This window comes from Gavialis gangeticus, unplaced genomic scaffold (genome assembly GCF_001723915.1).
Source record: "Gavialis gangeticus isolate Ggan-Ray unplaced genomic scaffold, GavGan_comp1, whole genome shotgun sequence".
Lineage (NCBI taxonomy): Eukaryota > Metazoa > Chordata > Crocodylia > Gavialidae > Gavialis > Gavialis gangeticus.
The window spans coordinates 68,836,048-68,848,343 of NW_017729031.1; positions in this window are offsets into that span (position 1 = coordinate 68,836,048).

Genomic DNA, 12,296 nt, shown 5'->3' on the forward strand with positions numbered 1-12,296 from the left:
GCTGAAGTTGCAATGGATTCAGATGACATGAGCTCACAGGCAGAAATCTTCTCCTTCCTCTTAACTGGTTGTCTATCCAGAGTCCATCTTATTCCAAATCAAACAACTTCTCTTTCCTCTTGGTTTTAATTTGTGTATTATTAAAATTAAGAGACTTCTGCTTAAGATGTTATGAATATCAAACAAGTTAAAGATTATATGCTTTCAGGCCCTTAAATTAATGGAACGTGCAATAACAGCTTAATGATCTGTTACTAAGAAATTCAAATTGCATGCTTTTTTGGATGTTTTTTGCTTTGTTCAAAGTGTGTGACTTCCTGTTTGATACACATACAGTTTATAACTTTCATTAATGTTCTCATAATGGCTTATTCTTCATGTGTTGAACAAATGTTCTCTTCTTTCTTTGTTAGTCGTGTCATTTTCTGGTACTTTTCCTTTTGCATTCTCATCAGTTTTCTTATCTTTTTCCACATTTGTTTCCTTGCAATTTTGTGTTGTTCAGTGCATTACACCCCTCCTGGTTCCTTGACTGCTTAAGTTCATTCCTCCTTTTCTTTTTCTTTTACGCAAAGCTTTTGTTTGGTCTGTGATTTATCTTCTCTTGTGCCAGTTGCCTTCCTGCAATATCAGTGATGTAATGTTTTTTCTAGTGGTAGTGATCATTTGTTTTATTTATTCTAGTGTATGTTTTTATCTGGAATTTTTACAATGTAATATGGTGATACTTTTTATTTCACCATTTCAACTCTTTGTTCTTGCCTCCGGAATTAATTTTTTTGACAAGTTTAGCTATGCTTGATTCTGCACGTATAAGTCTTCAATATACCGGATAAGTCCACCATAAAGTTACCCACCTATGATTTCTCTAGCAAACAGATTTAGCCCCTGCTCCCTTAATATGTTGCTATTTAACTTTAACCTTCTTTAACCCACACTTGGAAAGGGAAACAGCTGCTTAGACTAGAAATATATTTTCCCTAACTAAAAAAAACCCCAGCACTTTAAAACTGTGGTAGTGTTGGAGTGATGTTATAGCTGTGATGGTCCAGAAGATAACCAAAGATTTTTTGGAGTGACATCTTTTAGTGGACCAACTACATATTTGGGTGAGACTTAGAGGGTACCTATATATGTGCCAAATGCTTGCTCTGAAGCATTCTAATTAGAATACATCAGAGCAGGCTTGATTAATTGAGCTTTCCGTAGTTTTCTAATTAGAATGCTCCAGCAGCTTCAGCATCACGTATGTTCAGCATCCCCACATTTCAAAATGGCAGCAGGGACACTTTAACTGAAGCTCATTGAACAAGTTTTAGTTAAAGTGCCCCCTCTGCCATTTTGAGTTGTGGGACGCCGAGTACACAAGATGCTGTGGGTGTTTTAATTAGAGTGGCTTCCGAGAGCTGCTCTAATAATAACACCCTGCCCTGACCCAAGAGCACATTTAAAGACACCTAAATAGACTTTAAGGTTGCCCAATTTAAGTGCAGTGTTTGTACTGAATCCAGCGTTAAGAGCTAAGGGATAAGTACATCTTTTCTGTAAATATTGTGCTATAGACAGAACTACACCATGAATACATTTATCACCAAAAGAAACTGTTCCATGGGCCTTACTGTTATTTAATACTTAAGTATTTTGGCAGGGTTTGGGCTATTTTTAAACATGTTTTGCTATTTCTTCCAAAATATGCAAAAGAAAGAGTTTTCCTTTTGGTCATAATGGGTGCATCTACACATGAAATTAATGTGACACAATAAACTCCAGAGCAGTTTGTGTTGGAGTAAACTGCTCCCAGGATCAGGTCTACATGTGTGCCCAGGACAGCAGCAATTTGAGCCAGGGTGGAGAAGACCCCTGGCTGGCCAGACTTCCTGGGTGCAATTTATGTCCATGGTCACCATCTACATGTGCATTTCAGTGCACTAGATGACTCTGCCATGATTTATGGCAATGTTCATTCATTTACTGCACCCTAATACCAGCACAGTGTAGACAGTGACACTTTACTAATTAGTCTACTTTAAAATAAAGCACATCTGTAGATGCATCCAGTGCATGGAGCAATAGCATAGTAGATTGCATTATTTGATGTGTTACTTGCAAGTCAAGAATAGTGATTCTTCTGCTCTAGTACTGTCTCCAGTTGTGGGTCCCATTCTTCAAAAAAGATATGGGCAGATGGGAAAGATTCCAGCACAGAGTGACAAAAATAATTAGGGACCTGGAAATCATGACTTCTAAGGAAGGCTGAAAAAATTAGGGTATTTAATCTGAAGAGGATAAGTCTGAGGGGCTATCTGATAACAGTTTTAAAAACCTGAAGGGTGATCACAGAGAGAATGGAGATGGCCTTTTCTCTGTAGCTACAGGTCACGGGAGTAGGAGCAATGGCCTCAAATTTTAGCAAGGGAAATTTTAGGTGTTTGAATAGGAGGAACTTTCTGACTATGAGGGTAGTCAAGCATTGGAACAGGTTACCTAGAAAAGTTATGGAATCTTCATTCCTGGAAATTTTGAAGAGCAGGTTAGATAGACACTTGGCTCTGATGGTTTATTTGGAGATGATCCTGGCTTGAGCAGGGGTTGGACTAGATGAGATAGTGAGATCCATTCTAGCCTTACTTTCCTATCATCCTACAAACTAAAACATTTAAGCAATTGTACTGCCAGAGAAAAGTAGGCCAAATACAAAGCTATTTTCATTCATGTCTATTTTTTTTCAATGTTTTCAGTCTATCTCTGCAAAAAAGTAGAAAAAAGTAATGGGGAAATTTAATTTTTGCTAAATCAGGGGTGTCAAACCTGTTCTTGGCCCTGGGCCAAATCCAGATAACAGCGGTACCTCATGGGCTGGATCCATGGGGCCACATTTGGAAGGAGATATGGTTTCAGGGGTGTATTCAGGCAGCACAAAGCCCAGGGCTTGCAGCAGTATACAGTATACTCTGTCCAAACAGTGGCACAAGGCTGGAGCATGCAGTGGCACAGAGCTCTGGGTGGATGGCAGCACAGAGATGTGTAGCGGCATGGAACTCCTTTAGCCAGGTAGTGGCATGGAACCAGGGTCATGCGGCACTGTGGAGCTCTGGCCGGGCACCTGCAGATGTGCCACTTCACAAAGCCATGTTTGGCTGGCAGTATGGAGCAGGAGCCAGGGGCATGCAGCAGCATGGACACAGATATGACTATCGGTGTCAGCCCCCCAGCTCTGCACTGCTGCTTGAACATGCCTGTGTGCTGTACACCCTTGGCTCTGCACTGCTGCATGCCCCTAGCACTGAGGACCGGCCAGACTTCTAAACTGCCATCACAATGCGATTCCATGCAACTGCCTTGTGACAGAGTTCTGGCTGGTCTGCAGTGCCAGGGGCATGAAGCAATGCACAGCTGAGAGTGTGCACTTCTGGGCCAGATACAATGGTTCTGCAGGCAGGATTTGGCCGGTGGGCCCTATGTTCGACACCCCCCAAGCTAAACATTTTGCAAATATTTTACTTTTTTTTTGACCACCTCTAGTCCTAGGTAGGTAAATACTTACCAAAATAAAGGGAGAAAAATTCCAATTTTCTCTCTAGCCATAGACTTAATATATATTATTGTCACAAAGACATAGTCCTGCTTTTTATGGAATTAAATCACCTGTTGAATCTGTCTGTGTAAAGACTCCTGAATTGGACCCAGAATGATTAAAAATAGCTTTTCTTTTGGACTATCAATCAGATTCAGGTCCATCTTCACCATAATGATAGGTTCTGGCTGTTTCGCAAATGAATGATTTGGCTTACAGCACACTCATCCATTAGAAAAAAATATGCAGCTATACCTAGCCATTAGATTGCCTGAGGAACATTATATGTTTTGTTTTCAAAGAAAAGCCATTTTTTTCTTTTTTTTTTCTCTTAGTACATTCCTTTCTGTGCATTCTTCACATTTTTAAAGAAGGAATGAAATATTTTGTCAGTATGGGAAGTGGAATACAACACATTTCTGCAATAGCTGTAGTGTTCTTAATGCATCACTTTCCTTTTCTTCCATCATTGTGCTTTTGGAGTAGGTTGTATTACTATACATTGGCCAAACCAGGAATAAAGTGGAGAGAAAAAGGGATAAGACAAAAAAAATCCCTCCCTACTGAGCGATAAGGCTGTTATGAATAAATATGTCCTTGTGGGCAAATACTGATTGATAGTTAACTATCACAGTGCATTTGCTCCAAACCAAACTACAATACTGTACTTTGTGGCACAATTTTCTCTGGCTTTCACTCTCAACGTGTATATTTTAAAAGTGGCATTGTTACTGATTTTATTGTACCATATTTACTCAAATGCAAGACAAGATTTTAATTTCCCCCTCCACCACACCGCTGCCACTTACCTTTCCACCACAGTTCAGGCTCTGGCTGGGGCCCCACTCCAGCCCAGACAGGGAGCACAGAACACATGCATGGCCAATCGGGAGCTGGAGGCAGCAGCAAAAGCAGCAGCTCTGGCTCCAGCTCTGGGGCTGGGACTGGAGCCATGCATGCTGCAACAGCTGGTGCGTGGCCTGGCTGGAGCCTATCTGCTCCCTGCCCAGCCCGGAGTGAGGCCCCTGCCGGAGCTGTTAAGTGATAGCAAATGGGAAGGAGGCTCGGGGGGCAGGCACAGGAGGGGAGGGAGGAGGTGAGAGAGGGGGCAAGTGGTGGTGGGAGGGGACAGGTACACCATGGGAAGAATTAGACATCTGGGAGAGAAGGCGGGCAGGAATGTTAGAGGGGGCAGGCAGCAGGGGAAGAAGTGGTGGGGACAGATGGGGGTACAGATACCTAAAGGAGGGCAAGCATGATGCACATATGCACCAGGAGGAGGCAGGCACAAGAGAGGACAAGTGGCGGGGAGGGGGGAGGGGACAGGTGGCAAGAGGCAAGAGTCTGGGTACTTGATGCTCACCCCTGGCTGACGCTTGCCCCACTGCAGCAAGAGGGAGGGGGGTGAAATTAAAATGACCCTTCAAAATTATATTGTAGACATGGAAAATAAGTTTTCCATGTCTAGAATCTAATTATTTGGGAAGGTGGGAGTCATCTTAAATTCAGAAGCATTGTTATATTGGCTACACTCCAGCCATGTGAGGAGTTCCACCAGGCCTCTGTAATCCCTACTAGGCCATAACGCCCACTAGAGAGCAGGAAGGCTAGCTCTTCCTTCTTCTTCCCCATACTCCTGGCATTAGTGTACAGGCACCTGAGTCCTCCTATTGAGACTCTTGATTTCCTACCATGCTGAAGGAGAGCTATTCCCTATGCTCCCACAAGAGTGGCTCTCCTAGTGTCCCTATCTACAGAGCTTTCAAGCATCCATGACATAAGTTTTGCCTGTCAGCAGCCAGAGGTGCAGGGCCCCAGAACCCCTGCAGCTATCTTCTTGACAGCTGGCAGGCTTCATGGCCTCAGCAGGAGCTAGCAGGCCTGCAGCTTTCACCCTGCTGCGATGTAACACAAACAGTGTCACCTATGTCACAAATTTTGCTTGTCTGCAGCTTGAGGTGCAGTTTCCCCAAACCCCTGCCCCTATCTCCTTGAAACTTAGCAGACTTTGTGGCCTCAGCAGGGCTAGCATGCCTGCAGTTTTGACCCCACTGTGGCTTAACATATACACGTGACACGAGTTCTGCTCTCAAGATTTTGGGGTGCAGTTTCTCTTAACCCCCTGCACCTGTCTTCTTGAAACTTCACACACATCATGACCTCAGAAGGGGCTATCATTTTGGCAAGTTTCATCCAAATCTGGCCAGGAATGACAAAGTTATAGGCTGTTTCAACCTTCCCCATTAAAGTCTATGCGTGAAACAGCGAAATGTTTCGACTTGCCTCATTTTGTTTCAGTGCTGTTTCAACCATATCTGTTCTGTTTTGATTTTGCTGTTTTGACCTTGAAACAGCGTTGAAACAAAACTGGTGGTGAAATTTCGCACAGCTCTACTAACCCTGCCTGCCTCCAGCTAGCTGCCTGCCACTGAGCAGCAGGCCAAGGGCCATCATGGTGGCTAGCAGGAGCTTGGGGCACTGATTGTCACTGCCAGGAGCTGGTGCTGGAGCATCCATGGTACAAGGAGGCAGAGGCAGCAAGGATAGAGATACTGCAGCTGGCTCCTGGACAGGGAAGTGACTGGCCAGGGAGCAGAGTGCAGGGCTGGCTTTTCAAGATTGCTGCTTGCTGCTGGCAGGTACAGCCAAGCCTCAAGCTCCCCTTGGTGGTGGCAGGGGCCCATTGCAGGGCCACAGGAAGTGGAACCATTTTGTTGCTAAGAGCAGCAAATCTGCTGCCACATCTGCACATGTGTAAATCCCCTGCCTGGGATAATTTCTCACACATTGTTTACTTGCAAGTAAGCTGAGCTTGGATCAAATGCATGTGTAGACACACCCAGACTGGCCAAGCACAGACGCAAGTAAAGGTTCAGGAATATACATATCTGCAGAGTCATAGGCTTGGGCATCTTTTGCCCCTGAAAATGTGCACACAGGTTTTCAGTATAGATGATCAGTGTGTGTGGGCATAAAGGTGAATCTGTATCAGTAGAGACAAGTTCCCAGAAGTACCACTTTTTCCAATATCTCATTGTAACAAAGGGGTATAATATGTGTCATTTTTAGGTAGGATAAAAACTGTAGGCTTTTGCCACATACAGTTTTAAAAAGTGTCTAACCTGTTTTTTGGACAATTTCCAGCTCAGGTAATTCTGGTGCCTACTTAAATTCCCCTAGCAGCATCAGTTAGATATAATATTCATTCTTGGTCCCAAACTATTGTGTAATATTTCTGGATTTCATCCCAGAAGTGTCTGCAATTCAGTTGTTAGTGAAATGAATCCAGCATTTTTTAGATGATAGTGTATAAATTATACCTCTCTTAGCACTCATGTGTAATTCCCATTTGTGTAAATTGGCATTATACATTTTTTTAAAAAGCTTAATGTTCTTAAGCAGCTGTTAAAGAATAATATTGGAGTAACTGAGTGTTGGGTGGATTCCATTAAAAATGGCTGCTGATAGTATCTCAATATTTATTTTCACTCTAATATTTGCAGTGTTACCAATTTTTGAATAGTAAGTATGACTAACTATTGCAGGTGATGAAAGTCTAATTTTAGTTGGATTTCATGTCACTGAATTGAAATGATCTTATAATTCAAGTGTCCTTTTTTGATTTAGTATCATGCCTGAAAATCCTGCTCTACATAGAATTCTATTAGATAGATGTTGTGTACCTCATACAAGGCAGAAGGATTAACTGTTAGGCTATGGCTAGGAACAAACATTGCACTTACCCTTGAACCAGTTGTGCCTGTGTTTGTCCTGGAACAGAAAAATCTCAGGATCAGCAGAATGCACTGCTGCTTTCCTGTCATTGATCCAATGATGCAAAACCAGGACAACTGTTCAGGTGTTTCTTGTGATGTCCCAGGGTAAACTCTTAGCACTTATCCTGCAAACCGTTTTTAAGGGTTGTCCCAGAGCAACAAACATTGATGTCTGAATGATTGTACTTTGCCTTGGGAGAAAATGGGGCATCTGTAGTCTATAAGGTGTAAATCTACCTTTTCCTTCTCCCTGACTTCAGACTAAGACAGCTAACTACCGCTTTCTGCACATATCTTGTAGTGGGTCTTGAGTTATATGTATTACTTTATCTAGCAAAAAGCTAAGAGACGACTTCATCACAATCTGCAAAGCTATATATATAAGAAAGAAATTTCTGACAGCAATCATGCCTTTAATAATAGCAAAAGGCATAACAAAGTAATCCTTTCTGGTTGTAACATTTTGAATGTATCTATCATCTCCCTTGTGTACTCTTTTTTTAGCCATGTATCTCTTAGATAGCTGTAATCAGTATTAGCTTGATTCTCCACCATGCTGAAAACATGCACCCTTCCTGTGGTCCCAGTGGGAAATGTGGGTGCTTATTACATCCAGAAGGCAATCCATATTCATGCATACACAGAGACTTTAAATAATGGCTTCAGGGATTTGGCAGTGGTATGTCAAGGTTTACATAAAAGCAATATTCATGGCCAAGATAATAAAATGAGATCAGCAGACAGAGATGTTGGAGAGACTGACTGAAATACAGAATGAAATTTCCTAAAGGGAGACTATAAAAGGGAGCTATTGAGCTTGGTGGAAGTGAGATAAGGAAGACTTGTTGACTATATCCCAACTGCCAACCAAAGCTGTTTTTACTGTATGCAGCAGAGCTATTTGGCTGTGGTCTTAAACCCAGGGCCTTAGCCTGCTCAGCACAGCAGCTCACCTGCAGACTGTCTGGCTATCCGGTGGCAGGGAGTGGGCATGAGGCTAGGCCCAGATGGAGGGTTCTAGCCCCAAAGTCAGCTGGCCTCTTACCCCTTCCTATATTGCCTAGACACTTCCCTTTCCATATCAAGGGTTTATAAGGTGCAACTTTGTACCTAGGCTGTGTTGTGGTGCTACTGACTGGGCATGTGTACAGTATGCATTAATGTGCCTTTTCTAATGCACATTAAATTTAGTACCTCCAGTGTGAAGTACTAAACTAATGGGCATTAGACTGTGCTAACACACAGTAATACATTTACATCTTTTTTTTTTAGTGATGTTTGATGTGCAGTAGACTATTTTACTATGCATTAGCATAATGTCACTTTTTATGTGATGCTTTAATGCACAGTAAAATGGTTTACCCTGCATTAAAGCACACACATAGACATGCCCACTGTGATGGATTCTCTGGATATCTAACCTGACTAGCCCCCTGACCTCGTGTTCTGCCTAATCCTCTGGATACTTGACCTGGCTCTGGCCTGACCTCCTGGATAGCTTACTCAGCTAGCCCTCTGATCTCATGTTCTACTTGACTCTCAAGCTTGGTTTCCCAGACAGATCTCCTGGCTTCTCCCTACCCCAAGATGACCCCCAGATCTGGTGGTCAATGGCTTGGCAAGAAAAAGATGTGTCAAACTCAGTACTTCTTGTGTACCAGATCTGGATGCAGCTGCAGCAATGGGAAAGAGGGGAGCAACAGTGGGGTGAACAGTGGAGTGGCATAGGCATTAACACAGCTGTCTCTTATCCCCTCCTACTGACATGTGTCCCCAATGGGGCTCCATACCCTGGATTTCAGCAGAGAGCCCTTCTACTCACCCATCCCATAAATTCATGGAGTAGATCTGGTCCGTGGGTCATATATGTCACATCCCTCATGTACAGTTAATGCTTGTTTGCTATCTTTTGGTAAAATCCTAAGGGGGGCGGGGGAGAGAGAGGCAAATTCAATACTATGCTTCTCTCTAGCTACAATACAGTAAGAAATACCTGTGCCTCCTGTCTACTAGAGTTTATCAGTGAAATGACTAATGCATGTTTAGTTGTTCTGGTGTAAAAGCATATATTTTTGGTAAGACATAGCCAGTTTTTTTTCTTTCTCTCCCACCCTCAGTAATGGTTCCACCAGACCTCCAACGGAGACAGGAAAAGGAATGGCTAAAAAGGTGAGAAAAAAATCCTAGTGGAGAACATGGTCCGAAAACCAGTGAAGGAATGGGTGGTGGTGGACGGGTCGATGTCGACCTGGGAGAGTGTGGGCAGTGGAGTCCTGCAGGGCTCGGTCCTTGGGCCAGTGCTGTTCAACATCTTCATTAGCGACCTGGACAAGGGTGTGGAGAGCACCCTGTTCACGTTTGCTGATGACACCAAGCTGTGGGGTAAAGTGAATACACCGGCAGGCAGGGACTGCATCCAGGCAGACCTGGATAGGTTAGAGAAGTGGGCGGATCTGAACAGGATGCGGTTCAACAAGGACAAGTGCAGGGTGCTGCACCTGGGGAGAGGGAACCAGCATTATGGTTATAGGTTAGGGGCTGACCCTCTCGGCAGCACAGAGGCAGAGAGGGATCTTGGAGTCAGGATTGACTCCAGGATGAATATGAGTCGCCAATGCAACGAAACAATAGGCAGAGCCAACCGCACCCTATCCTGCATCAACAGGGGCATCACTAACAGGTCCAGAGAGGTCTTGCTCCCCCTCTATGCGGCGCTGGTCAGGCCGCAGCTGGAGTACTGTGTCCAGTTCTGGGCGCCGCACTTCAAGAAGGACGTGGAGAACCTGGAGAGGGTCCAGAGGAGGCCACTCGTATGGTTGAGGGCCTCCGTGGCCAGCCCTATGAGGAGAGGCTGAGGGACCTGAATCTCTTCAGTCTCCGCAAGAGGAGACTGAGGGGGGATCTTGTGGCTGCCTACAACCTTATCAGGGGCCACCAGCAGGGACTCAGGGAAAGTCTGTTCACCAGGGCCCCCCTTGGAGTCACCAGGAACAGTGGCCACAAGCTGAGGGAGGATAGGTTTAGGTTAGATATCAGGAAGAACTACTTCACTGTAAGTGTGGCCAGAGCCTGGAATAGGCTTCCCAGAGAGGTGGTGCTCTCACCTTCCCTGGAGATCTTCAAGAGGAGACTGGATAGGCACCTGGCTGGGGTCTTAGGACCCTTTCCACCCCCAGTGCTCCTTCCTGCCCATGGCAGGGGGTCGGACTAGATGATCTGTCTAGGTCCCTTCCGACTCATTGATTCTATGAACAGATTTTAAGGAGAATGTAGTGAATAATATCAAAACAAAAGCCAAGAGGTCAAGCAGATAAGGAAGAATTACAAGCCCTAAAATTTGGTCATGAAAATGTTGTTAGAAACTTTGCTAAGAGCTATTTTGGTGGAGTAAAGAAGTCAAAAGCTGAATGGAGAGATTAAGGATGGAGTCAGATGAACAAACCTTGAGGCAGCTGTTGATGGAGCATTCAGTGAAAGAGGACAGCAAGTGGGGGAAGCTCATAGGATCCAGCTGGGTTTTTTGAGCTTTTTTTCCTTGTAAAGGGAAAGAATCAGGGGAGAATCAGAGGGTTAGGAACTGGGTAAGGCTGAAAGTGAGGTAGGTCAGTATATGAAGAGGATGAGTTTACCGGGTGGTTACCTTGATGGGGTCATCTGACCCCTGTTGTCTTTTCTGCCTGGTGCAGGGGTCTGGCCCCAATGATCTTCTGAGATCGCTTCCAGCCTTACAGTCTATCAAACTATGGAAAGATGGAAAGAGAAGGAGAGAGGGTAAAAAATAATGTTGGTAAGAAAAGAGGTTATCTGAACAGAGGTCAGAGGGACAGGATAGGAAAGAAGTAGTGGCAGAAGATCACACTGGATCACATTACTCTTACCACATATTTTGTGCAATGAACATTTATGTTGCAATTTTAGAGCAACAAGACTGCAACTGGATCTCAGAGGGAACATACTGTTACATTATTTATCTTAGATAAAATGTTTACTAGTCTTCCAAAGCTTTTTCTCACAGATACAGGCTTCCGTGTAATAGCCGTTGCTTTCCAATGCCAGGTGCTGCTGTGCCTGAATATCTCAGCTTTAATATGCAAAGTAGTATAACCATGGCATTTCCCAGAATGTCGCGATTACTGTGTTTATATGATGATAAAATGAGAACTGGTTCTAGAGGAAGCAGCTGCAATACCACCCTTTCTGCTCATTCAATTTGGTGATACTTGTGGTGGAATTTTGTGTGATGAGGACACTTGTCTGTGAAGAGCTGGACTAACTTTATACCTGCTGTACAGCTATCAGATAAAGGCTTTCTGGTCACTGTTGTTATAAGACAGACTTAAAGATGAAAACCTCAGCATTTCATAATTATTCCCCAGAGCCAGCTAGTCTTTCCTGCTTCCAGCCACATATATGTGTCTGTTTGTAAACTGTGCAGGGCAATCAGTGAAATTCTGGAACCTGTCTTATGTAGAAGATCATATTAAGGTATTGTAACAGTTAATTCTGCCCTTAATATATTGAAAAATTTCAGGAAGATTGGGGTATATGTTTTTTTTCTGAAGTGCTGCAGCTCTTCTACAGTTAAATTTGGTGCCCTTGTTGGAGTCTGACCCCAGTTGTCCTTCCTGCCTAGTGCAGGGGGGGCTGGACCTGATGATCTTGTGGGGTCCCTTCCAGCCCTTACAATCTATGAATCAATGAAATTTGACAATCCTATTTTTAAAATAGTAACCAAAATAGTGCCTGTAATATGTCAATCAAGCAATCAGAGTGAATAATAATACCTCTAAATGTCTCTTTGTGATGTAAGAATGACTTTCAGAACTTGTATTTGGAAGCCATTAGAAGCAGTTTTTTTTATCATTCCTGCTGCTCTATTCTTAGATTATCGGTAGCTTCAAATCAAAAACTGTCTAGGGAGATGAAAAGTAGATCATGTACTAGAA